The sequence below is a fragment of the Numida meleagris genome, chromosome 7, assembly GCF_002078875.1.
Source record: "Numida meleagris isolate 19003 breed g44 Domestic line chromosome 7, NumMel1.0, whole genome shotgun sequence".
In the NCBI taxonomy this organism is placed as follows: Eukaryota; Metazoa; Chordata; class Aves; order Galliformes; family Numididae; genus Numida; species Numida meleagris.
This window is the reverse complement of record NC_034415.1, coordinates 15,845,046-15,870,978: the sequence shown is the minus strand read 5'-3', so window position 1 is coordinate 15,870,978 and position 25,933 is coordinate 15,845,046. Positions and strand designations below refer to the sequence as shown.

The window sequence follows — 25,933 nt, the reverse complement described above, 5'->3', positions numbered from 1 at the left end:
GTATTTAATAGTTCAGTTAATATGGATCAACATCTGCATTTGGTTACATCTGCATAACCCCTAACTTCAGCAGAGTTGTATTGTTGGAACCGAGTTTGGACCAGTGTTTTTAAATAGGCCCTGGTGCAGAATACCTGCCGAGAGCTCAGTGCTGCTGTGCCCAGCAGCCCTGCAGAGAACGGGTAATACAATCTGTTAGTGTTTCTCCTGTAATTTTTAAAATGCGTTGAGGAGTAATATTTTTTTTATAATAGGGTGCTCCCTGTCTCTTTAAGTAACTGTCAGATGTATGATGTCCTCGTGCCAAAATGCTACGGTCTGCTCCCTCTGAGCAATTGTTAATTAAATCCATCCCTTATTGTAGAGCCTGCCTAGTCTCTTACCCGTTCTGCTTATCTGTGACACCAGATGATGCTCGGTAATTCATGGCCAACGTGCTCCCACCTTCAGCAGGGCCTCCTGTGCACTGACCTTAGCCAGCTTCACCTTTTCCTTATTCCCAAAGCGAACGCAACCCTGAAGGCAGCAGTTTTTATCAACTTCTCCTGCTGACCAGATGAAGGCTCAGTGATAAATAAACATCCTCCCATCCACTGCAGTTCCCCAGCCCTCACCATCCCCTGCTGCTCACCAGGATGCAAAGCAATGGACTGTCCTCAAAGAGGGCTATGAGCTGCACTGCCAGTGGGGAAGAACTGCTTCTGCTCATCCAGGTAATGTCACTGCCAGTCACTGTGTTGGCTGGAAATTCTCCACCTGGTCCTGAGCTGTGCCACCTGCAGATCCCTGTACCCACTGGTAAGGCTGATACACAGGAGCTGGTAGGAATATTTTCATAGCTGACAAGCTGTTTCCCATGAACAGTGTCAAAGATTTAAAAGCCACTTCTGCAAATGGGACTTTCTGGCAAATACGCACTAAGCAAATCTTTTATTATTACCATATGGCTAAGAGTACTCCCAGAGTTCTCCTGGAAATGGGTACTGTACCAGCAGAAAGCAATATTCTGTTGGCCTGTGCATTGCCTCAAGGGTATTTACCATGGTAATAAGATCAGTAATTCATCTCCTAAAATCACTGGGAGTACAAATGCTTATTTAAGTAGATGGTATCTTGATTGCAACTGAGTCAGGAGAGCTCTTAAAGCTGCCTATTTAGGCTACAGATCTTCTGTTAAAGGCAAAGGGCTGGTGGTTCTTGGTAAACACAAGAACATCGCGTTTCACAGCTACCTTGCGTTTTCAGCAACCCATGGTAGATCCCTTGGTACATCCCTTGGTGAGATGAACTCACACAAATACGTTTTCAAGAAACGTTTAGATATAGCGTTGAGAGACATGGTTTAGTGGGGTTATTGGTGGTAGGTGGATGGTTGGACTAGGTGATCTTGTAGGTCTTTTCCAACCTAGCTAATTCTATGATTCTATGATTCTAAATATGTTAGGAAATGATGCCTCTTGCTTTTTTTTCCACTATTTTTTGTTTGCTTTTTACTTTCCATAGCAGTGTAATGGGAAGAGAGATAAATCTCTCCATCCCCAAATGATTTGTTAGAAGAAAAGAGGCAGAGAGAAAGCCATCGTTGCTTATATTCCAACAGCACCTGGGGTCACCTGAACCCCACTGCTCTAGGGGATGCAGCACCAACAGAAATTAAGAGGCAGCCTTGGCCCTGAAAGGGAAAAATCTGGGGGGTAAAAGTATTTACTTTGTCACAGAGTAAGCCAGTGCCAGGGAAGCATCCTACATTTCTGAGACATTTGCTAGTCTTCAGACTCAGTGGCCTCTGCTCTGGAAGTCCTGGAGGCTTACAGGCTTGTCTGACTGCTTTTATTTTGTGTACAAAGCTGATCAAGAGAAAATGATTTTTTATAACAAAGGCATACAAATGGAAGTTGAAAGACCTAGCTTCTAATCCCAAACTCTGCTACAGGAACTCTTCACAGAAGGAATGATACGATCCAAAAATAGAGAAATCCATCAAATTGTTTTATTTGAGGAAAACCGTAATGTGTCCTCTGAGAATCCAGAATGAGTGCTTATAGCACTATGACAGAAAAGTCTCAGGTGGTCCATAGTGATTCACATTGGTGATGTGGTATTGGAGGTGAATCACATAAAAACTGAGCTAGAAGTGGCTAAACCAGATGTTCTCTAGTTTGCCAAGAAACCTGAGCAAGGATATGTGGCTGAAATGGAAAGCATTAGGCATTTTCCTGCAGAATGCTTTTCTGTGCTTTAACTTCGTCAGTACTCTTCCTTCTCCTCACAGTTATTAAGCTAAACATCACTGGGGCATGTGCAAATTTGATGAGAGAAATATTAGTTTATACTCTCTCTGTATGTGAGAAATTAAGGATTTTTCAGCAGGCACAATTCTTCCTTGTGAATCAGAGTTTTCGCCTTAATTTTTTCTGCAGTAACGGAGCATAACGAACGTTTGAAATAACTTTCACCAGCTTGATCACTGTTGTCAGATAGACTATATATGCAAATGAAACCAGTACATTTTGGTGAAGTTCTCTGGATTCCACCAGAATTTATATAATTTTATTTCATTATTTAACAGCACTTAACACTTAGGTAGCAGTTTCCATCCTCAGTGACAAGCTTATGAATCAATGCAACGCCTCTGAAAGGAGCATTTCTAAGTATTCCTATTAGAATGAGAAATTTTAAAATGTATGGATGTGTTCTGAAGTGTTGGTTAAACAGCCGAAGAAACCCAGGTTTTGAATTTGGGAGTTTGTGGTTTCTGTCCTCTGCTCAGGCCAGACTCTTGTGGCACACAGACCCCTTTATGTGCTTAATGGATCAAGCTCTGCTGGGTTTAGAGCCACACATCAGCGTGGCAGTACTCCGACTTTGAAATGTAGTGATAACACAACTAGTTTTTGTAATTGCTGCCTAGAGGACCTGAGATGGGAATACGGCATGCGGCTGCAATTTGTTCTTTCCAGCTTTAACACTTGCAGGAGCTGGAAGGTTTGTTTCCAGTGCGCAGTATGTAGTGTAGTGCTGAATGACCTCTGCCTTCTTTCGTGCTAATAGGTGTGACAGTGTTGGGTTAACAAATAATTCAATCCTGATGTAGTGATAGTAATTTTGTCTAGAGTGAAATCTGTTGAGTTCCCTCATCTCTTTCCTGTGCTTGCTATTGTAGGACACTTACAGTACCGCTGCTCTGTTCTTTTAGCCAAGACAGTGTCAGATGAATGTCTTCTGCCAGCTACAACTTATGAAAAAAATGTATATTTTATCCAGTAAGTTTGATTTAGGAAATGAGGTTTGTTCACTGTTACCACCATTCAAGTGCAGTGAAAGAGGCCTCCTATAAAGGATATAATGAAAGACAAACCATTCCAGTTGGTTACTACAGGCATATCAATAAAGATCACCTCCTGCATACATCAAATGATCGATAGCAAGTTTTAAAGCTTTTTCAGTTCTCTGCTAGTGCTATCCAACTGCAATATAACACAAGGATTTCTCTGATACCCTTCCAGATAAACCCCTCGTGCTTCATGTAAGAAGAGCTTCAAGAATAGTAAAAGAATAAAAAATCCCAACAAAAAGGTACAAGAAGTTATTACTTTTAAGTAGCTCAGTCCACTGCTTTTAGGATTGACTATCTAAAGTATAGGAGGAGAGGAACTGTTAAATGTGTTGTTTCTTTGCCTTTGGTGGTAAAGCCTGTGAGGCCTTGTCAGCAGCCCAACGTAAATCAGCTGCTCTGGCTAACAGCCCAGCATGTGCCCTGTTGGCCAGGATAGGAGATCTGGGGAGGACCAAACATCTCTAGCAAAAGTGCAGCAAGCATGGCCTCTGTGCTGGGTGCCTGATGGGACAGAGCAAGGCTGCAGGCCAAATGGTGATTCCTCCAGCACACCTTCCTGTGAGGTGCAGGCTGCAGTCTCATTCTTACTGCCTGTCTCCTTGATGGCTGAGTTGCTGGTTCTGCCCATGAGTAGGGCAGAATGTTGTGGCTCTCTAGGGGAATCCATGTCCATCAGACTCCAAGACATGGGCAGCACCTTGAAAATTCTAAGGCTTATCTGCTTCATGCAGACACAGCCTGCTTGGAAATTAGTCCCAGCTACTAGGTTTGGAATTGGATCTGTGTCCAAATATCCCTTAATTTAAGGGATAAGATATTTGTCCTGTTGATGTCAATGATATTTCTATCCATTGACACGGTTGAGGGTTCTAACACTGTGTTTTAAACCGCGGAGATATAGTTTGATCTATATATAATGTAAAGATAGGTATTAACTGGGAAGTCTAAATTTCTGGAAGTCTCTAGTAGTTCTTATTAAATTCACTACTCCAGCATAATGTAGCTTTCTGTTCTAATCATAGCATTGCTCTACTTGGGCATGGCACATCAAAGGGGCTACCTTGCTCTTGTAGTAGAATTCTCCTTAGGTTCAGTCACTCTGGGGACCTATACCAAATTTCCCCGGTTCTGTGCACAGGCCAGATTTTCAGCTGCCTTTTAATCTTTGGCAATTTGAATTTATATGGAGAACTTACAGGTGACAGCCTGGCTACATTGAGACAAGTAGGATAGAAACCATGTCATAACAGTCCCTGAAAGTCCTACAGTGTGCTTAAAGCATTTCAAGAGAACCCTTGATCCAAAGTATCAAAGGGTTACAGTAAGATCAAGAAGAATTAAAACTGATGGTGTGCCAGAAATCACGTGCAGCACAAGGTCATTACTCACCCTCGTTAAAGCGGTCTCAGTACTGTGGCCTGATCTGAAGCTTAATTGAAAAGTTTCAAATGATGCATTATAACGAAGACAAGACAGCCACTGCCCATTCCACGACCTCTGCTAAAAAAGGCTGATCGGTAATAGGGCAGAAATCTAAGCAATTGCTTGAGGATAATCAAGGCCTAATGAGGTATCTACTTCAGTCTTTCAAAGGCAGAGGAACCTCTCCCTGATGCTGGAGAGAAGGCAAGGGCTGATGTGAGCAAGCTTCTGCATCCAGAGAACAGGCCACCTGGCCAGGGTAGTCACAGGGGTCCTTGGCAGCAGAGGGAATACCAAGGGCAAAGCTCTGTCTGTGGTGAGGGCTCTCAGCTGTGTAAAAGGTTGGAGCCTAGGTCAGCCACCTCTTAATCGCTCTCTTTTGCAATCATTTTCTGTTAGCCCAGACCATGAACGAGCATAGTAATTCAGACACAATGGACTCCTTATGATCAAGTTGTGTTAGGAACCAAAACAGTGACAACAGCAGATAGCTGAATGCTGATGTTATCAGTTCTCCCTAAAAATTCACAAAAACCCGAAACCCCTTGATGCTCTACTTGAGCATGATAACAAATTGCAAGTCACAATTTCTTAAAGAAATCAAGTATCTCCTTGGCATCTTCCTCTTTTTTTTTTTGTCCTATTATCTGTTCGGCAGAGGGGTCAGTGCTTGTATCCGCACGATTATCTCTACATCCAGCTGCCAAATTGTGCAAGTTGCTCTTCCTGGGCTACCGCTTGAGCAGCCATATTAAAAGGCCTATGCTTGCCCCTGACTGATGAGCCCTCACAATTTGGGATCACTTTTCAGTCTGCAGAAGCCGAATGGTTTTAATCTTTCTGAAAAAGCCAGCTTAGCCATTTTAACCTGTATTTGTAGGCTGTGCTTTTGTGAGGAGAGGGTGTCACAGATTCACATCTGTTTGCTAAGCGGGTTTGCTTGCTGGTCATAATCTCCCCTGTCTCTCTTGCATTTTGTGATAAACTAGCCATGGGAAGTTAGACCAGACAAAAACATTGTATAGGGTTTCAGGTTCAGTGTCAGAGTACAGCTGTTAGTGGTGGACTTGCTCAAAGGCATTGTGCACAAAGACAACTTACAGAATTTCATCAGCAGCACAGGCCTTCAGATTCCTCCCTCATTTTAAGTACAGTTAAAATCTAAGTGCTGCTTTCTTTGCTATGAAGTCTTCTTTTTCTCGTTATTTCCTTCAGCTTTGAAGACAGAGACTAAAGAAGGCTGAAATAAAAAGTTTCAGGAAAATAATCACAACCCTATTTATGGAATTATTCAGGTAGCTGTCTTTAAGACCTCAGAGGTGTAACTGGCCACACTGGGACACCCTTGGGCTGAGCATCAAGTCAGTGTGTTTTGCTGAAGTAAGACCTTCAACGTCTGATATACAGCATCAGCTCTACAAATAGCACCAGCTGGCTCAAAGCCCTGCTCCTGTTTGTTGCTGTCAAATTAACGCTGAGTCTGTGCAGGTAAATAGGTTGTCATCACCAGTGCCCGTGGTCACTGTGGGCTGCACGGACCAGCGTGGGGACGCTGCATCTGTACTTTCCTCTGTGTGCTAAGCTGCTGTGCCCATGAAAGTGCTGCCTGAGTACTCCCACTGTGCTCTCCTGCCCTTGGGGAGCTCTGGGCCACCCCGGCAGGATGGGCACTGTCAGCCGTTGCGTGGGATTCATGCAGCAGCCTGCCTGGCTCTGTGTGGGCTAGGGCCAGCCTTCCCCGCACCGCGTCAGCAGGGCGAGCAGAGAGGAGCAGGCTACCCAGACCAGTGTGAAGGTACAATGTCAACAGGCAATTCCCGATTGTTAAAGGCTATGCTTTTCTGCCCATCTCAGCTGGGCTGATCTTTTTGACTTCAGGGCTGTGTTTTCCTTGTCTGTTGCAGGGAACATGCTGGCCCGCACTTGCTGTGGGTCGCTGAAGCATTCAGACAGCTCTCTGGGTCTCTGCTCCCCGTACAGTAGTTTGGCCTTCTCAGACCAACCTTAGCAGGTCTGTTCTGCAGGTGCCGTAGGCATATGTGCATGTGTTGTGTGTGTGTGATGCCCTGTCGACTGGTAATCCGTGGTTTAGCTATGAAGGATGAGGAAACCTTCCAAAGAACCTAAATTTGCTATTGAGGGGAAAAAGGGGCAGAGGAAGTGAGAGAGAGAAGCCAGTGAAAAGATGTTTCACTTGTACGCAACCCACTGGCTCTGCTGAGTTTTAAGTAGTGAGGGGAAAAAACCTCTGACATTTTTAAAAAATGTAGATCCTGGAATCCATGTGGCAAAAAATAGAGCAGTTGAGTTATTAGTATATGATGAGAATATGAAAAGAGTAATTATTGTATAGTTCTATTAATGAAATTGCACTGCAGCACAAAATAAAAAAAAAAGTCACAAATAAAGGCCAGTGAGTTACTTCTCAGGAAAAAAAATCTTGTATGAATAGCAATATCAGCTTATTAGCTTAGCAGAGGGCTCTGGACACTTAAGGAAATTCAAAACATTTCCATGTATCCCAGTCCAGGATGGAATCAAACTGTTGTAAAGCTTCCCTGGAAGCCAACATTTATCTAATATGTAAGCATATTTAGATTTCATTTTGAAATGGTTGTTAAAAGCTATCCTTTGGCTGCACTCTATCCTTCACTCTAACTTTTTTAAAAAAATCGTTGAACTCTGATGCTTTAAAAAATGTGCTTTCAGAACCAGAAATGCCTGAATGACCAGTTACAACATGTACTAACCCTGGGAGATATCCATTGAGTCTGCTCTCCTCCTTCAATTTACTGGCTGTTTTTCCAGTCGTGCCTTGCATTAATGTTCTACACTTAGCTAAACTGTGTGTTATATTTTAGATATATTTTTGTTTTGTCTAAAAAATTTCCAAATTGGCATTAAGTATTCAAGATATAATCTCTGTAGCAGGAAACTAGTTATCAGATTCATACAAAACAACTTGGCAATAGAAATAACTGAGCAGAATGCGTTTTTTCTTAGAATTAATTTAGAGGGAATGTAATGGTTGTGAAAGGTGCTGGATTGCAACATCAGAGAACCGAAGCTACTATTTAACCACAGAACGGTTACAGGATGGGAAATGGCTTTACAAGATTCTCAATGAGGTTTGACAAAATAGTTGTCTCAGGTTTGGTGCCTTTCATCTAGCTGGTACAGGCAGGCTTTCATGTGGCAGTAGCAGTCAGTCTCAGGTTGTTGGCTTCTGCCGAGGTAGTGGTGGAGCCCTTCTGTAAAAAGAGAGGGATTTTGCCATTGGGATTGCTGGCTAACATTTGCAGTGTGGTTAAACCTCAGGGTGGACACTATAACCTGCACCCCAGTGCATGCTCTGCCACCACCTTTGTGATGTTCCCGGGCACCACAGGCATAGCACTGGGCCCAAGCTACATCTTTGCTCTCTGAGGCCACCTGTTTCTTGGAGGAAGGAGAGAAGAGTGGCCAACTGTAAGGTGCTACTGTTAGAGCCACAGCAGGTTCAGGGCCCATTTGTCATTTTTCCCATCTTTTTCTGACAGATCCAGAATAGTTGTCTCTGAAGGCTGTAGAATCATAGAATTGCTTAGGTTGGAAAAGACCTTCAAGGTCATCAAGTCTAACTGCAACCTAACCATACTACCCTAACAACCCACTGATAAATCATGTCTCTGAGCACCACATCCAAATGGTTTTTAAACACATTCAGGGATGGCAACTCAGCCATCTCCCTGGGGAGCCTGTTCCAGTGCTTAACAACCCTTTCTGTGAAGTTTTTCCTGATATCTAACCTAAACCTCCCCTGGTGCAACTTGAGGCCATTTCCCCTTGTCCTGTCACCGGTCACCAGTGAGAAGAAACCAACCCCACTCTCACTGTAATCACCTTTCAGGTATTTGAAGAGAGCAGTAAGTTCTCCTTTCAGCCTACTCTTCCCTAGACTAAGCAGCCCCAGTTCCATTAGTCTCTCCTCGTAGGGCATATTCACCAAGCCCTTCACAAGCCTTGTTGCCCTTCTCTGGACCTGCTCCAGCACCTCAATGTCCTTTCTGTTTTGAGGTGCCCCAAACTGAACACAGTACTTGAGCTGGGGCCTCACCAATGCTGAGTACAGAGGGAGGATTACTTCCCTAGTCTGCTCACCACACTATTCCTGATACAAGCCAGGATGCCATTGGCCTTCTTGGCCACCTGGGCACACTGCTGGCTCATATTCAGCCGAGTGTCCATCAGCATACCAAGGTCCCTTTCCTTCAGGAAGCTCTCCAGCCACTCCTCCCTCCAGTCTATCCAGGTCCCATGTGGGGAGTGTCCCAGTGGCCATGTATGATCCAAATGGTTTGACTCTCAATTCTTGGTAGTCAGATAGTCAGACAAGTATTTATCAAAAAGTGGGCAGTATGTTGTATTCTAACTGGTAGCCTTGCCAGCAGCAAGAGCATTTTTCATGTTACACATTAATCTTCAATTTATATTTGCCACTTGGTTAAGTTGATATTTTTGGTGTTGACGTTTTTTACTGACTTCATGAGGAGGGGGAGAGCCCTCAGAATAACTTTTACTGATTTCCCTTGAAGGGAGAGATTTTCATAGTCCAGCATACCTCCCCACGAGCTCACCAGGGAAACAAAATCATCCTTGGGGTGCTTGACGTGTGGAAAGGAGGGGAGGCCTATCCAGTGGGCCATGGGGAGGCCAGCAGAAGCTCAATTGACAGGCTGGTTACCTCATTGCAAAGCCAACTCGTGGACTAACCCACCAGGAACCAGTTAAAAGCTTTCCTCCAAAGCTACATTCTTCTGCTTGTTGCGGTATGTTGGATAGGAGGCTGCATTCCCTTACTTTGGAATTTCCTGTATTAGCACTGCACAGGAGTGGATTTATTTTGTAGTCCTTGAGATTTGAGCTTCATGGATTTCACAGCCTTTATGTGCCACAAAACAAAGATTTGGTTTCTACTGAGGCTTTGCAGAAAGGATTACCATCTGCCGACTTGTTGGTCTACCAAAGACGGATGCTTTCAAAGACTACAGGTGACCCTGACCAAGATTATCTCACTGAAGTGAGTATTATTGACACTGATCTCATATAGCTTGTGTTGGGTTTGGCATCAAATGCTGATTTTTGCACTGATTTTTAGAGCTACAAGAAACTTTTCCCTGTTTATTGTCACTTTGCAATGTAATAATACTGCTGAGGGATCTCATGTTGTTTCTGTTGTAGCAGAAATATGTTGATTACAATATATACAATGCTGAACTAGGCCAGGGTATGGGCATCCTTCTTCAGTATTTCTCATCCTAAACAATCCTGTGGTCCTCTGGGAGTGAGGGTTCAATACCTTGAAGGAATTGTCATAGACTCATCCTGTATTCAGGGCATTTTACAGATGCCTGTGTACTCTTACCCTTTCCTTAAACTCACCTCAGTCCAGCCCTGCTGTAGTATTTCCACTTCTTAACCCAATCAAAATTAGCTTTCAGATATCCAATCCCTAGATTTATAGCTTCATTGAAATGGAGGCAGGTTGTGTAAGACGTTCTACATTAAAATATGTAACATGTTATACTCTACTGAGTTTTGTGGAAGAGTGGAAAACGTCTGCCTGGTTTTGGAAATACTTTATAGGGTTATTTAGATGCCAGGTTTTTCATTGCTCTGATAATGTCTTCCCGATCTGCAAGTTTTTAGAAGCAAATCATTAAATTGTTGCAATTTTTAAATGTATATAAGAGATTTTGCACTGCAGTGTTGATTCAGGTCTTAGGCTTGCACAAAAGCCATGTGGGAGCTGTGGTTCTGTGGAATAAGTTTTCCAGAATTGTCCAGGCCCCTCTTTACACGCACCTTTCCTTTATGGTCTTACCTCCGTCACTTCCTTTAAAGGAGACATTTTCCTACAGACTCTGAGTGACTGCTCATGTAGACTTTTCCCTTTGAAAGTTCAATTTTCCTAATATTTGTAATTACTAACTAAGCTAGATCATTGATTCAGGATGTTTTTAAATCTAAGTAAGGATACTTTCCACCTTAATTGTATACTAATTAACATTTCGCTTTGTGCAGGATTAATATTATACAATCTGTAACCCTACTGTAGCCACCTCCCTCCTCTACCTGTAACCTAGAAAACCATTTTCTTTTGTCCAAAGATGACTGCTGTGTTTCCCAGTAGCCAACATGTGTTTTCACAAACTTGTCTTAGAGCGCCATGAAGATTAAGTCTCCACCCAAACATTCCTCATGGAGTCTTTCTTTTATGTTCTTACAAGCTATATGATTAAATTAGCCTCAGTAACCAGCACGTCCCAGCACTTGTGGAGTGTCTCAGGTGGGAAATTTCATGAGACCCTCCCTTAAAGAAGCAGTGCCATCACATCTCTGCTGCAGCTCCTGCTTGCCAGTGCAGGAAGATGTTGGAGTACTGGCTGATGTCATCTCTTAAAAGCATTAACTTCATTTGCAAAATGCTGTGGTTTTTCTGAAGTGTGTGAACTTTCCTTATGTTGCTTTCTTGAAAAGTGAATTAATGCTTTGTTTTCATCTGTATAGCCTTGGTATGTATCCTGCCTTTGTACACAAGCCCTTAAAGCTGCGTGGCAAGGATGACAGGTAAAAAAAAAATCAGTGTTAGAGCAATGAACTTTTATTTTCTGTGAGTCCTACTAATAAGAAGTATCCAGTGTTTCTCGCTGCTGGCACCCACATTGGTGCTCAGCTACCAGCAAAGCCACCATGCCTAGGTGGACACATGTTGAAGCACTCACTCAGCCACTGAAAACTAACTGGAGGTAAAGTTGAGCAGTAGGAAACAGCTTAACCATGGTACACCCTTCCCTGCAGACAGGGAATCAGACCATGTCCTGTGTGCTTGGGCTGTGTTCTGGTGATGTGCTGCAACGTAAATATAACAGAACCATGGTTAAAGTTTAAAATTATTGTTGAACTCCTAGCTGTTCCTCTCCAAACCCTCACAATTCGTATTTGAAACCGTATGGCCTCTACTCCCAGGGTTAGCATTGATCCATGCAGTGTCCAGGTTGAGCTCTTTGAACACCCAAGATTAAAGATCCCCTTGTTTTATAATTTCAGCTAAATTAAATGTTAGTCACTCCTTGTTGGGAGATGCTGGGCTGCACATCGCTGAGAAGCTTCAGTCTGGAGGCAAGTGCACTTCAGTGCCAAGGGAAATAATAACCGGATGGATGGAAAGCATCTGGGATTGATGTGGTTTAAAGGTGCTGTTCGTGCAAGCTATTATCAAGGAAGGAGTTAGGGAAGAGATTCACTCTTAAAATGCAGGTGCTCTAGTGCTTTCCCTGACAGATTTGTTCCAACAGTGTTTTGAATTCTGTTTAAAATTTGAAAGAGCTAAACCTTCAGGCTCTTCTCTTCCTTTCTTAAATTCATTTCCCTGTTTAGATGAAAAAGAAACATTTTGCAACTTACTTTAAACTTTCTTCAAAAGACCTGCTGGAATAGGAACATTCATGTGCAGCACACAAGCTGTAAACGAATGTTAAGCACAGCAGATGGAGTGATTCTAAATGCACTAATCGACAGGCATTAGACTGCAGGAATTTACCTAAGAGAAAACCTCAGGTGTGGAGGGACTGCCAGGCGGGGATAAAGCCCCAATGAATGCACCAAATGATGGAAGAGTATTACCAGAGTAAAGAGCTGCATGTGTAAAATAAATATCAAAATGGAGAAATAGCGCCAACAAAGATAATGAAAGGTAGAGAACATTTTGGTTAAGTAACTGATAGAGCAGTGTGTGCACACAGCCTCTGCTGCTCCCTATGGGAAATGCAGGATCTGAGAGTGTTTGTCCCTCTCTCTCTCCCCCTCATTTTGGCATTTTTTCTCCTGCTAATGACTGTAGCTTAACAGTTAACAGCATTAATGGGCAAAGCTCCCTCCATCCAAACATGGAACAGACTCTTTTGTAGTGCTCTGTCAGACGTTTTCAGGTGCATACTTGCCTCTAAATTTCCAACAAACTGTTTTCCTCATAATTTTTGACTAATGCTGTTAGGATCCTGGTTTCTGGTTCCTTTCCCTGGCAGTAGGGAAGTTGCAAAGCAAATGGGTTCAGGTTTGCACGATTTGTGAATATGAAGGAAAAAAAAAAATTGTGTAAAAAAAAAAATACCCCACAGGAAAGAAATAATGGGCAATATGTTTCCTTTTGAACTTTTTCAAAACAACCTCTGGAAAAGGTGTCATAAAGCCCCCAGAAATGAGTAACAGCACAGGGACAAAGAAAACTCTGTTACAGATGTCCCTGAAAGTCTATGAGCAAATTGTTTTTTTCTAAATAACTCCAGAACATTACATGGCCTTAACAAGTTTCCCAGGACAGGAACTCCAAGTTTATTACTTGCTCACATTGTCATCAGAAATTAATTTTGTCCCTGAAAGACAAATTGGCTGGTAGCTTATGAAGTTAAATGGAAAGAACAAGTGAGCATCTGTTTCTTCTGCATTTTGTCTCCTTGGTGTCTTACATATAAATGAATCAGAGTGTTCAAACTTAAATTAAGATCTTTGGCTAGATAAACAGTTAAAACTGGTTCCCATAGCTACCTCTCACACATAGCTGTGATTGCATTATAATCCCCTAGTAATCAGGTCTAAATGAAAGAAAGATGATAAGGGTGCTATTTTCAGTTTTCAGTACTGATTTTTATTAGCTCTCAATCAGATCAGGACTGCTTTGCCTTTCATCACATTGTGGCAGTGTTTGTAGAATCATTAGAGTAATAAAGTGTAAATCTTACTGAGGTGCATTTTTCTTGAGGTGTTTTATATAACGAAAACTCCAAAGATTACACTGGCGGGTACAGGAAAGATTTGTTTCTGCAACTGAAGTGAGGGCGTAATGTATGCTATATTCATTTATTCTTTACCCGAGTGAATACCTAATGAATTACCTCGCCAAGGTAAGACAAAAAATAAAAATGTCCAAAGAATCAGCCTGTCTGAACATGGTCCTAATGTACCGTATACTGCAAGTACTGAGTTTAGTCATTTTTTTAATTTGCCTTATTATCTTGTATCATATCTCTCCCTGTGCATTACCATGCAGAAATGAATTACAGGCAAAACCACAAGCACTGCTATTACCAGCCTGCTGTTTTTAGTAAACTGGTGCAGCCCAATAAAACATCATGTTGCAGCAATATATAAGTATTTATTGTAGAGTAAATTTCAGCTGAACAAAAGCACACAGGGAGGCCTGATCCTGCTCGTTCCAAAGGCAGTGGCAAAGCTGGAGCTTGGCTCAAGCATCGTTTGTGCCTCACCTGCACGCTTGATTTGCAGTGTCCTTTAAGGTGAATTTTACTTAATAGCATTGCTTCTGAAAGGCTCCTGTCTGCCAAATTTAGATGAGCCTTTGCCCAGCCTGCAGAGGTGTTCCTGGGTTTTTTTACACGCAGACCTATCCTTTAGTACAGTGCTTGCTCTGTGTAGTGTTGCAGGACTGTTTGCAGAGTTTGCAGGTGTGCCCAACGTTTGCAATTAACTCCCAGTTTCATACTGGATTGATTTTATTTTCCCATGCACTTTTTTTTTAATATCTGGTGATTGTTTCGATGTATCATTCTGTAGCATAGCTATCAACATCTCCCCATTTTAAATATTCAAATGTTATGCCTTGTATATTTAATTGAGAAGTAAACTGTCCCAATAATTCAGTGCTAGATGTTTACAGTCATTCACACAACTGTGGGAGTTAGGAGCAGAAATTAGTCCCAATGTTATTTTTTTAATTATTTTTTTAGAGCAGCAGGCAAACAACTTTTCTGTTTTTCAGTGTACCTGATGTAGGAATTATGCCTAAGATTAACATTAACAAGTTATGCTTACTTTCTATTTTATAAAAGATGATTTTTTTGAGCCATCAAACAGTGCTGTTTGTGAAGTTATGAAGTGTCAGATACTGTCTGATGTTAAGATATGGAGTATTTTGGAATGGGGACCATTTCATATATATAAATTGATATATAAGATAATTAGCTATTGGGATTCACGTCAGGCAAAAAAGAGTAAATCAGTCCATATGATGCTATAGATAAGGGAACAAAATTTATGTTTGAAATTTTAATCTGTTAAGATTTATAAGGTGCAGAGAGGCTCTCAGTCTAAAATGATTAATTTACTGCTAATATTTTAAACTACAAAAAGCTCCAACTCAAATGCTGTTGCATTAAAATCTAGGCAGACGGTATTTTGGTCACAAAGGTTTTGTGTGCATTTGTATGTTGACACGCAAATGTACTATGTCTGGAAGATGTTGCTATGTCTAATGACACAAAAGAGAGTAAATTGTAGAGCCTGATTATCAACAGATAACAAGACATACTGTATATAAATAAATGCTCAGCATCAAAACCCATTATTGGATTAGCTATATAATCATGTTTCAGGCTGTAAGTCTGTGCTGACAAATGAACACTTTTCATTTGGCTCAAGGTCCTCATCAGCAACGGAACTAATTTTACATTCTCACCCATTAAGTGAATAAGATGTGGAAAAAGCTGTCTGCTTTTTGAAGTGTAAATTTGCTGCTACAGGCTGTGCAGACCAAAGCTCTTTTGAAGCAGTGAAATGAGATCATCTCTAGGGACATGTGAACCTGACAAAGTTTAGGTCATTTCTGTGGAAGGTATGGCGAGGGGGAGAACCATTTGGATATGGTTTCAGTAGTGACTTATATGGGGCAATTTGGAGGACGCTAAACTTTACAAGCTTTTTGTTCAAATTTGTGAGAGAACTTGAACTGGAAGCACAGATGCAAGCTTTCAGCCCTCAGAGAGAAACCTCCATAAACATCCGAACTGGGTACGTGGCCAGCACAGTTTGGGAGCGCTCAGCAGGCTACATGCTGAGCTTCTGCTGCTCAGCAAGATGTAACCAAGCAGTTGTTAGGGCCTGGATGCTCCCCCTGCTTTCTCCGCTGTACGTACACCCAATGGAGATCCAAAAACTAATTTGGGCATTTTTCTGGAATGGCTGGAGCAGGAGGAACTAGAGCATCACATCTCCCTTTCCACCCCTGGGATGTCCCTCAGGAAAGAGGAAAATCGCAGCTCTGTTCCTCATCCAGCCACCCTGGCCCCATAAATTACAGCCTGGCACCAGTGTTAGCTCACCTTCTGGAAGCTCCTGGCTGTAGGGGAGCACGTCCTGCGTGGCCAGAAGGGGACAGGAGAGAGGGGCTTAGCAAGGGCCCTTCATCAGCTGGTGCCTGGGCCAGGGTCACAGTAGGCCTTAGGCAGAGTGCAGCATCGTGATCAACCACAGCTCAAGCAAAGATGATGAAAACGTTGCTGACTCCAGCTTAGAAGAAAAGAATCTTGTGAAAATCACTTAATTTTTAAGATTTCCAGACATGCAAAGCAGTGTTTAACCACTTTTTAGGATCTTGAAAAAAATATCCCCAGGCAGTGTTGAGCATCTAACCACAGCGCTTTTCATTTGCAGACCAACTGAAAATTAAGATAGGCTTTGATTGTTCATTTGTTAATTTGATTTCACCCCCTTCTCTTTCTTTGCTCGCTGGAACTTTCAGTCTTGCTTGAAAAAAAAATTTGAAGTTGTTTCATCCACCACTTTCTGATGTCTTGTGGCCTACCAGTGGTCTATGGACTGCAAGCTGAGAGATGCTGGCAGAATGCTGGGTAGTGCTGTGTGCGTGTAATGAAGCTGAAGAAAATTACGGGAAACATAGCCTGGCATATTTGTATGAGAATATCCATCCTTAGTATGCCCCTGTGTAAACGGGACTAGTTAAACCTTAGTCCAAGCACCCTGAGCATATGGTTTTGAAATTGTTTCTCTAAGAGTAATGGCTATCAAAGAGTAAAGATGTTTGTCAGGCACTTCTTTAAGGAACAACAGGTTTTTAAAAAGATCCTCTGGGCAAACAATTGAACTGCTTTCTCCCATGGCATTTTTAACCTGATGTATTAATGCATCATGTAGGGACACCTGACTAGCGGAACTGAGCAGAAACCTAGGTGAGAAACCTCACTAGACTCCTCATCTGAAAAAATAAATGGAAATTGCATGACCCAAAATGAAGTGAAACGAAGGAGATTTTGCACTCACCATTCTGAATTTGCTTCTGCCCATGACCTGATGGAGCCAGTGCCTCGTGCCCACAAGCAGGGGTAGTTCTCTGCTTGCCTGAGCACTTTGGCTGTTGAAACAGCCCCCCTGCAGTCAGTGGTGATTATTCAGGACCTCCCCTTCAGTTTCCACATCAAAATAAAGCTGTTAGTAATACTTCTATAATTCTCTGGCATATTATGAAAATTAATTAGTTAATGTCTGCAAAGGACTTTGAAAGTATAAAATGGTGTGGAAGTTGTAAGCGTGATGCTGTGAGGGTCTTCCTTTCCCCAGCTGAAGGCAAATGAGTTAAAGTTAGCCAAGGGGGGTAAGAGAAACAAGAGAGACTTCATGAGTGTATCAGGGGAAAAGGAAATACTGGAGAGAAAATAGACCCATTAGCAAATGAGGAAGGAGATGAAGTTAATTATGATTTTAAAATGGATGAGCAATGGAACCACTTTTTAAAAAAAAAGAAAAAATCAGTCTTTAACAAAAAAAAATAAGGACAGACAATTAGGCAGAAGCAAAGACCTTGTGAAAACAGGTGTTTGATTAAAAAGTGAGGGGTAGAAAACCTGTAAAACAGGAATATATATAAATGAGCAAGTCTAGATGAAACTTATCTTAAGGTCTTAAGAGCAATATGAAGCTAATGCATTTTTTAAGTATTTACAAGTGGCGTGGAAAAAAATGCGGCAGATGGGGAAGAGTCATGTCAGAAAAGAAAAAGGAACAACCACCAAAAAAAACCTAACAATGTCTGGAAAAATGATACCAGTGGTTACTGACTAGTAAGTATTCTTCTATCCTAAAAGTGAGAAGCACAACTGGAGTAAGCAAGGGAACTCCACATCTGTCAGGTTATAAAGCCATGCTACACAAGGGAGGTTTCATGACTGAATTACAAAGTACAGCAACGAGGAGCCCAGTACACATGTTGGGTTGGATCCCAAGCTGCTGCTCTGCCCCTTTACACCCATGGGTCTGTTTGTAACATCTGAACTTGAGTAAATCACAAAAATACCTTGCAGACTCATGTCTGAGTAAAGAAATCCAAATTGCCTTTGATAGGAAAGGTGTCATTTGGGCTTGGAATGGCAGTATCAGGCCAAACAGAAAGCGATCTGAAGATAAAAAAAAAATAGAGTCTGGTTGTAAATATGTTATGATTATTTCAGCACAAAGAATGATTAAGACATCATTATAAAAAGAATACTAAGTTACTGTGTGAGCAGCAGAACTAGGGCACCTTGGCTCCTGGTGTGTTCAGATGCTGTGTTTGGATTCACTGGTGTCATACAGGTTTTCTCCATGACAGCCTCTCCACAGTCCATGTGGGCTGGTGCCTTGCTGGGCTGTGGCCTGTGGTGGGGACAAGCCACCTCTGCCCAGCAGAGTCAGCCCTGCGTCACCTCCAATGGCTAGCAGTGTTCGAGAACTACATGGCTTTCAGATGCAATCAAAGTCAAAACAGCCAATTTTCCCAAACTCAGTGAGTAATCATTTCCCATATCCATTTATTGGGAACTCAAATTTAAATATCTTGAGAAAGGATAAATTCTGAGTGAAAACTCGAATGTTACAAGTGAGCAAAATGCTCTGTATTTTGAGAATCTCTCTCTCTCCTTTATATCATGTCCAAAACACTGTGTCTAAACAGGTGGACTGCATACAGTTAACAGCTTTATTTTTCATATACCTACTTCTTAAGTACTATTTTAGAAGTTTCCCCCCACTAAAAGCACAAAGTATTTTTCCAGTGAGCCACCTGCTTCATTTCAGTGTAAAGGATTAAGCAAACAGGGAATTTCTAGACTGATTATTTTAGGCTGTGTTAATTTTTAGAACCACTGTTCATCTCTGACTGTTGAACATGCACACTCATCTCTGGTCAGTAAACACTGCTGCTTGCAGAGAATGAGGCATTTTCAGACAGGTTAAATATGCTTATTGTAGTGAGGGGACCAATACTAACTTATAATTTATTATATTCAACCTCCAGAATAATGGCAACCCTGCAGGTCCTGAAAAATAACAGGCCAATGTCTCTATTGCTGTAGTGGGAACTGAACTGGTGACAAGAGCACTATTTCTTGTAAGCTGAAAGTATCACTGAGTCATATGGAACATCCAGTAGCCTCTTATATGAGGATAGAAGAGTGCAACTCGATTTAAAAACATTGGGATAATATCATAACGCTATCTCTTTGTGTCTATTTACTATTCTTCTCTGCTCATTAATACCAAATTTTTTAGAATCATCTAACACTATTCAATTTCACAGGAAAAAAAAAAAGGTGTCATACATGGTTTCACAGCAGCAGGGAGGTGACAGCACACATGGGCTGAGAAGCAGAAATCCCCTTAAACAGCAGAGACTATGTAAGTAACACCTCAAACATGGTTTTGAGAAAAGTGACTTAGCAGTTTTCCTAGCTATAAAGCTGGCTCACAGCTGCATGGAAATCTATGTAGAAATATGTTGCCCTGTTCACCATCAGGATTACAGAGCCTAGAACGGAAAATGTGGAAGGAATGGTGTGAAAACGCAGTTAGCGTATGTTCTGTAAGAGTGGTGAAGCTCAGAGCACCCGTTTCCCAACTACAGCCATTACTCTTCCCATGGCTCCAGCACAAAATTACCTTTGGAGTGGCAGCTTTGTGGTGGGCAGGATCAGCGCACCCACAGATCCCTCCACCTCCTCTCCCTTTGGATCTCATTCCTGGGGAGCTCTGTGCACCTCTGCCTGCCTCTGGCCGGTTCTGAGCACAATGGTGGGGCTTTGTGCACGCCAGTTCCTTCTGTGTTCCTTAGGATCCTGGTTCCCACCTTCCCCCTGATTTTCCTTCATGACTTGCTTATTGCTTAATACTCCAATGTAGTATACTGTGCATTTGCTCGAGCCTAAAAAAGCAACACAGATTTTATCATTTGGATTGCAGATATCTAATGCCCATTACGGGCTAACTAAATTTAGTAGAGTGGCAATCCTCCAGACTACTAAATTTAGTTAAGGCCGTCCAGTCAGATCATTTTACTTAGCTTAATATTGGACCTCATAAGATAGGACCTATCAAACAGGATGTCTCCAGCTTCCCTAGCTGCAGATAATATTATTGTTTCAGCTTTTCAAAACATTCATGCTGGCATTTTTAAAACCTTGACTTTTTTAATTTCTATATGTTACAAGTTTGTAAAGTTCATCAGAATTCATTTGGTTTTCAGAGAAAAGATCACTCAAAAAAAAAAAGATGGTGTTGATTTTGTTTTAAACAAACCTTTGATTTTCCATGTTGCAATTTAATTTCAATTAGAATAGAATGAATTTTATCACCAAGGGTGGAGTCCAATTTGGAGTGAAATTTTGCACAATATTTTTCATTGTCTTCATGCATTTCTAGTTACCATCAAATCTCAATTCTGTTCCAGAGAGAAAAAAGCTTTATGAGAATCCAGACAATCTGGAATATGACATCTCATTGCCATAAACACAAAATTATCTTGTGCAGAGTAAAAGGGAATGAGATCTTGGTAAGGATCCCATCCACAGCAGCTGGAGTTATGGCTATGGGATCTCATATGACTAACAGAATAGCGTGTACACAGTAATCAGCTCTGCTATAATTCTGCCTCAATATATGGAAAGGAAATTGCAGTAGCAATATTCTAGGAGTAGTCTACAAACTTCATCTTTTTTGGTAGGTCTTGAAAGGGAGCCAGTGTGTCTCAATCCTGAGTCAACCATTCCCTATCTAAGTAAAGTGAACTGAGATCATCTAGATGCTGGTCTTCATTTCTAATGAGCTTTCCCAGTAAAACAGGAAATAATAATCTTGAAAGGGGAAAAAAATGGTCAAAAATCAGCCAGAGAACATTTGAAGGTTTGTTCTGTACTAGCAGGGCTAAGAAAAAGGCCTGAGAAAAGTGTGTCCTGGGATCACTCACAGTTAAAGCACTGATTAATTAAGCAGAGGGTCATTCTTCAGAAAGACTGGAGGGCAGTTTGGGCCCTGGGGCTGTAATTTGGACACTTCTGGAGTTCTAGATACACTGAGCTATTCTGTGCTGGGCTTGTGAATATGTGCATTCTTTTGGCTGAACAATGGCATCTTTATTTAAATGTGAGCCACTAAGTAAGTGGCTGTCTCCTAATATGGGTGGTATTTCTTCCTGCTCTGCCTCAATCTCCGCTGCTTTCCCATTGCCTTATCAGTACTTTGTAGCACAACTGACAAAATGGAATCTGTTCACAATGCTAAAAAGTGCTCCTTTCAGAGACACAGAAAAAAGAGCCCCGAACGCTTACATATCCTCCAATTCTATGGCAGGGGGTTTACTTCTTTAAATTTGGTTCTGCTTATCTGACACTGTTTTGGAAATTAATAAAATGGTGCCTGGCTTTTATTGTTTTGACTATGGGAAGGAAATTAACCCAGAACTGTTACAAGTGTTTGATCCAAACAAGCAGAGATAAATCCATGGTTTCAAGAAGCCTCATTCTCTGTTTGTCAGGTGTCCTATTGCACCTTACACATCTGAATTATTCCTCCGACTTTTAGCAGCAACACTGTCCAGGTAGATGATGCCCTTTCATCTTGCTTTGTGCAAGTGTTTCTTCAGGGTAGCTTTATTTGTTGTGCCTTAACCTCTGTTTCTTCTTACTCACTGGCCTTAGCTCTGCCTGCAGGTAGAGTAGAGGTTGTTTGTCTGAAGAAACAAGGGTGTGGTGGAAACACTTCATGCCGGTCAAGTCAACCGAAACACTATCTGAGTTACAAAGCATGATGGAAAACAAAATTAAACAGAAGATCTGGGCCCCACCTGTGCTCTCCCAGGAGGGACAGAGAGGAAAGGAGTTCTGGGAGCTGGGCACACACAGCTCCCTGCAGGTAGGTCTGCAGAGGAAAGCAATGCTGTCAATGCTTATGTGATGCTCCTTGATACTGAGTTGGGTGACAGCAGGCTGGCTGTGATATTGCACTGCAGAAATCTGGGACTTCACTTATCACAGGGTCTGGGGTGTGACACCGTGCACACAGCAGACCTGTCCCAAAGCCCTCCACAAGTAACTGATCGCTGTTGGTATCATGGGGATTGATGCACCAGGACCAGATGTGTTATGTGCTCCCATCACCAGCAGGGACCAGGCATCTCTGGCTGTATCTGCCTCCGCAGATAGCCCTTCCGGAGTTACTTCTGGCTGTCTTGTATCTGTATAACCACCAGCTGACACTGTTCAGAGCCCTGAGCTGGTGTTTGCATGACTGTGATGTAACATACCAAACAGACCATCCTTAGGGTGGGGATCTCCATGAGGGCCCAGCTCTGGGTGGCAGCCACTCTCTGCACAAGCTCTGCACCTCTCCAAGCTCTGGAGCGTGGCAGCAGTGCCAGGTGGCATCGTGCTGCTCACTGGTGAGAGTTTTCACCAACCTCCTGACTGAACCTTGATGGAAACATCTGGCAGCCTTTGGGACGGGGACAAAATGGGAAGACAAATGACTGCTGGTTGCTAGGCCCCTCTGACCTCCAGGCGGTGGGCAAAGAGGGCTCTGCTGGCCTGTGTCTACTGAGGATGGAAGCTATGAAAGGGCTGTGATGGAGCCCTGAGAGTAGAAGTCTTGCATTAGCAGTGAGCTAGGGTAAGTTACCTGTGTTTAAGTAATACTGAGCTCTGGGGAAATTCAGATTCAGACCGGAACGAGATGGACTGGCAAAAGTCTGTTGTTACTGTCACATGTCTGACCTCTTGACAATAACATTAATTCAGAAGTTAAATTTGTTCAGCTGACAGTGATGGAGTGTTTGGGTTAAGGAGGAGATTTTTCAAAGGCACAAAATCAACTTAGCTGTGTGTTAGGGCTGCACACTGCTGTCCTGCAGGAGACCCAGCGTAGCAGGTGTGGGGGCTGCCAGCTGCCAGAGGCATGCATTGCACCGAGGGGTGTTGTGAGCCCCTCCTAAAAGTACTGCCATTCCCAAGGTGGTTCTGAAGATGCATGATCTTTCTAGACACTTTAAATACAATTACATAGGAAATTACTTCTCCTGGTTTAGTTTCCAAGTGGTCAGTTAGAACTGGCAGCTGCAGACATGGATCTTGTAACAGGCTTGGGTGGGAGAAAGCATCATTGCTGTAATTCGGGAGGTATCCCTTTCTTTTCTAAACTACACTGGCAGCTCATGATCCCAGCATGTCAAAATGACATTCACTCTGTATTACACAGAGCGTATAAAAGTCTGTGTTTACATTGTGTCTCCTTTGCCCTTTTCAATTTTGCTTTATTTTTTTTAGATCTGTAATTTAAGCAGTACATATTTGGGGATGTTTTTTTCCATGCCTTGTCTAGCTTTATGGCTTGTTCTGGCTGAGGAATCCTTACATGATTTGATTTTACAAGAAATATAGGCTAGCACATATGTATGTAATTGTTCCACAGTGAACCAATCTGTCTGGAGCACTGAGGGAAGATACATATTAATACTTTTTTTCATGCTATTTACAAACAAAATTGCTGGAACTACAAATGATGCAAAGTATTAGGAACAGCAACAATAAGGCTTGCACTAGTTAGCAGGAAGCATAAAAGTAAGCCAGAGAAAAACTCATCAGAGTAATATTTTCATCAGAAACAGAATCTATTGTAACCAGGGGAGAGAAGCATGAGTAGGCAAAACCGACTGTGCTTAGAGCCAATATGCAGCAGCAGCTACAAATCACACACTGCTGAGTGAAATCTGAAAAGCCAAAGTCTGATTTTTCTACCAGGAGACTCTTGCCGTTGTGCCTGGGTGTGGGGCAGGAGGCGGGCAGTGGTGTCTGGCAGGGGCTGCTGAAATGCACTTCATCGAAAGCACAGAGCAGCCCATAGGAGAGGTTAAGCCATATCCAGGTGCAGGCGACCCATCGCTTGGTCATGGTGCTGGTTGCTGGTGGCAAGTGGTCCCCTGATACCGAAGTGTTGAAGGAAGCAGCACAAAGCCGCTTAGATGGAGAGCAGGGACCCTTCGTGGAGTAGCTGCTGAACATTTTGCCACACAAAGAAATCTGAGAGGGCTTTGGTGTTTCAAAGTGGACCAGTGGAGAAAACAGCTGAGAGTTGAAGCTGATGCAGAACAGCAAACTCTGCTTAATAGAGGGTGCATTGCAGTGGTATCAGCAGTGTGGCGTCAGGGCTGCAAGTGCCGCATACTAGAGCTTATTTAAAGCTGCTATTGTAAAAGTCTTCGAGCCAGTTAATTACCAGTTTTTGTTATGTCAGGAACTCCTTGAGTTAAAGCAGAAAGAAACTGTTCATGAATATGTTCCAGTTCTGTAGTTTAATGGGACAAATAAAAAAAAAAAATAAAGAGAGAGAAGGAGAAAGAAACTGATAAAATTATTTAGTTCATGGAAGGACTGAAAACCTTCACCAAAAAAAGCTGAAATTACATATTGTGCCCCATCTACTCTTGCAGAAGCCATTGAAATTGCTGGAGACTTAATTGGACTAATCTTCCATTGCAGTTATGCATGAGCCTTAGGGAGCGCATGGGGTGCATATGGTGCAAAGCACCAGCCCATGAAAGCAAGAGAAGTTATCCAACAGCATTTTTAAAAATAGTAGGTGTCCAGGTAAGAACAGCCAAGAGGCTTGGCTTGCATTTGAAAAGCATTAAGGGCAAGTGAGAAATTGGATTTGATTTATTCACTGAGTGGACTTTTAAGAGGTATGAAAAAAGGGTAGAGGTGACTTCAGACGAGAAGATGTTCAATGGAAAACAAAAATCTATTGAGGACTTTAATATAGACTCATTCCCTTCCTGCTTACATTGGTTTTGTTCCTCTGCACCTCCTTATTTGCTGCGAGGTTACTGATAGACCATGTTACTGCAAGTGGATTCAGGCCCCAAAATTCTGTCTGGTCGGGACAAAAATCATATTGCACGCTGCATTTCGATTTGAACTGCAGATATTGGAGCAAATGGGAGTTTAGAGCCTGTCTCATGCTGTCAGTATTCTTCAGACATTTACTTTGCTGCCTTCCACTGTTCAGAACACCCTAAAATCACCAACACATTTACTGAATTGAGGTTTAAAAGCAGCTCAGGAACAGAAATGAATCACAGTTCTTAGCACTGCTGAAGGTTGGAAGAATTCTATTACCAAGGGGGTGCTTCCTGCATGCATTTGAGGCCTCTAAAATGACCCATCATGTATAAATGCGTCCTAGTTTTTTCACAAAGACAGTTTGTTAGGAATTAAACCTAACTCTTGGGAGAAAAAATGAGTTCAGCATACCAGAATACCCATCTTCCTAATTCTTACCATACTGCAAACTGAAATCCCAGACCTGCCTGTATATTATGAAACTTTCTCCTTCTTGAAGAAATATTTTATTATGTTGTGCCTATAAGCACAATAATACCTCTGCATATTGAGATGGTGCAGAGGATACCAAAGCCCGCCTGTTAGATCTTTTCCTTTGTATTACTGACATCTTCTTGTCTCTATTAAACATCTCTCTGCTTGGTTTTCCATAAGTCCCCTAAGTCCTACCCCCGACATAGAATCATAGAATGGTTTGGATCAGAAGGGAGCTCTCCCAACCCCTTTGCCTTGGTTGGGGTTGCCACCCACTAGATCAGGTTTCCCAGGGCCTTGAGCACCTCCAGGGATGGGGCATCCACAGCTTCTCTGGGCAGCAGTGCCAAGGCCTCACTGCCCTCTGAGTAAAGAATTTCTTCCTAACATCTAATGTAAATCTCCTCTCTTTTAGTTTAAAACCATTCCCTCTTGTCTTATCACTATAGATAGTGTAAAAAGTTGGTCTCCCTCCTTTTTATAAGCTCCTTTTCAGTACTGGAAGGCTGCAATTAGGTCTCCCTGGAGCCTTCTCTTTTCCAGGCTGAACAAGCCCAGCTCCCTCAACCTGTCTTCATAAGAGAGGTTCTCCAGCTCTCTGATCATCTTAGAGTCCCTCTTCTGGACCCACTCCAACAGTTCCATATCCCTCCTGTGCTGGGGGCCCCAGGCCTGGACATGGTATGTCAGATGGGGCCTTACAAGGGCA

The 25,933-nt window shown here is 42.3% G+C and overlaps 1 long non-coding RNA gene across 11 annotated transcripts in view; it reads left to right on the top strand.

Annotated features, from left to right (window-relative positions):
* The window catches only part of LOC110402254, an 86,601-nt gene that overhangs the window by 22,632 nt on the left and 38,036 nt on the right, over positions 1–25,933 (top strand). For 2 of the 11 annotated variants that reach the window (XR_002440993.1, XR_002440994.1), the window contains one exon: positions 506–3,576. This is a non-coding gene — a long non-coding RNA (uncharacterized LOC110402254). The other 9 variants (XR_002440997.1, XR_002440995.1, XR_002441000.1 and 6 more) reach the window with 9 other exon arrangements.